Source organism: Dipodomys ordii, unplaced genomic scaffold (genome assembly GCF_000151885.1).
Source record: "Dipodomys ordii isolate 6190 unplaced genomic scaffold, Dord_2.0 Scaffold64, whole genome shotgun sequence".
In the NCBI taxonomy this organism is placed as follows: Eukaryota; Metazoa; Chordata; class Mammalia; order Rodentia; family Heteromyidae; genus Dipodomys; species Dipodomys ordii.
In genome coordinates, this window is record NW_012267280.1 from 4,683,446 (window position 1) to 4,685,266 (window position 1,821).

The following is a 1,821-nucleotide window of genomic DNA, read 5'->3' on the forward strand; positions in this document are numbered from 1 at the left end:
GCTTTTTTCTTTTTTGCTTATGTGGTGCTGAGGAATCGAACCCAGGGCCTCATGCATGCAAGGCAAGCACTCTACCACTGAGCCACCTTCCCAGCCCCCTTGCACTTTTTTTTTCTTTCTTTTGTTGGTCGTGGGGCTTGAACTCGGCCTAGAAGCTGTCCCTGAACTCTTCAGCTCAAGCATAGCCCTCTACCACTTGAGCCACAGTGCCCCTTCCAATTTTCTGGTGGCTAATTGGAGATAAGAGTCTCACAGCTGTACCTGCTCGGGATGGCTTTGAACTGTGATCCTCAGATCTCAGCATCCTGTGAGCCACCAGTGCCTGGTTCCTTGCACTTTTTTTTTTTTTTTTTGTCGGTCGTAGGGCTTGAACTCTGGGCTTGGGCGCTGTCCTTGAGCTCCTCAGCTCAAGGCAAGCACTCTACCACTTGAGTCACAGCGCCATTTGCGGTTTTCTAGTGATTTATTGGAGATAAGTGTCTCACAGGCTTTTCCTGCCTGGGATGGCTTTGAACCGCGATTCTCAGATCTCAGCTTCCTGAATAGCTAGGATTACAGGTGTGACCCATGGAGGCCCGGCTTCCTTGCATTTTTTGAAAGCTAAGCTTGTCTAAGATGAGTACCTACCCTTCTACACATAAGATGTCCCTCACTTAACCTCTCAAAACAGGAATAGCAGAAAATCAAAGGAAGACAGCTCTGTAGGCTGAACTTAGCATGGAGCCAGATGTTGTCCCTCATTGGCTCTACTGTACTCCCCTAGCCAGTCCCTGCCTAGCTGGCACTCTGCAAGCAGCAGGCGACCTAACAAGAAAGCAACTCAAAGGGAACAATTAAAGCTGTTGGTGCTGGTGACTCAGATCTGTAATCCTAGCTACTCAGGAGGCTGAGATCTGAGGGTGGCAGTTCAGAGTCAGGTGGGGCAGAAAAGCTCGTCTCTTATTTCCAATTAACTACCAAAAAATCTGGAAGTGGAGGTGCGGCTCAAGTGGTAGAGCATCAGTCGTGAGCAAAAAAGCTCCCAGATAGCACCCAGACCCTGAATTCAAACCTTAATACCTGCACAAAAATAGTAATAATAATTTTAAAAACTGGCTTGGAATAACAATGACTTTCAAGTTGTGGTGCAGCTGTTATTGTTTGCCTACCATGACTAAGGGGCCGTGGGTTTGTCCCCAGCCGGGGGGGGGGGGGGGGAGGGAAGAATCATTCAGAAGACAAGGCAACACAGCAGGTGCTAACTAGCTGTCTGAACTAGAGACCAGCATGTAACTCTTTGTTCAGCCAAGTGGGTTCTCCAGCTGTCTTCCCAAGTAAAGAACAGTCCCCTCCTCCCCAGTTGCTGCTGGAGGGATCTGAAAGCCTCTGACCACCTGCGGAATCAACAAAAAGGCACTGGCACTGGGACTCACATCTAGGCAGACACGATCCACGAAGGGGCATGTGCAATGAAACATACCCCAAGGAAAATGTAGCTGGGGACGGGCCCGGGAATTTGCATTCTCGAGCAGACCTGCCACGGATTATTCCAACGAGCCAGGCTCTCCCCAACCCCTCACCCCATCCAGGGCTCCAGTTTCGGGAACTTCCCAAAGGGATCAAAAGGACAGCCCAGCCCCCACCCCCCGCCTCCCAGCAGCCTCTGGCCATGGGTCGGGCGCCCCTCGCCCAGAGCGCGCGGTGACCGCGACTACCGGGACAAAAGCTCCCATTACCGCCTGCCCCGGCACCATGCGGCCGCACGCCAAGCTGGGCGCACGCGCACTGGGCCATCGCCCGCCGAGAGGGCCAGCTCGTACGCGGGACGCACGCTCGTACGCA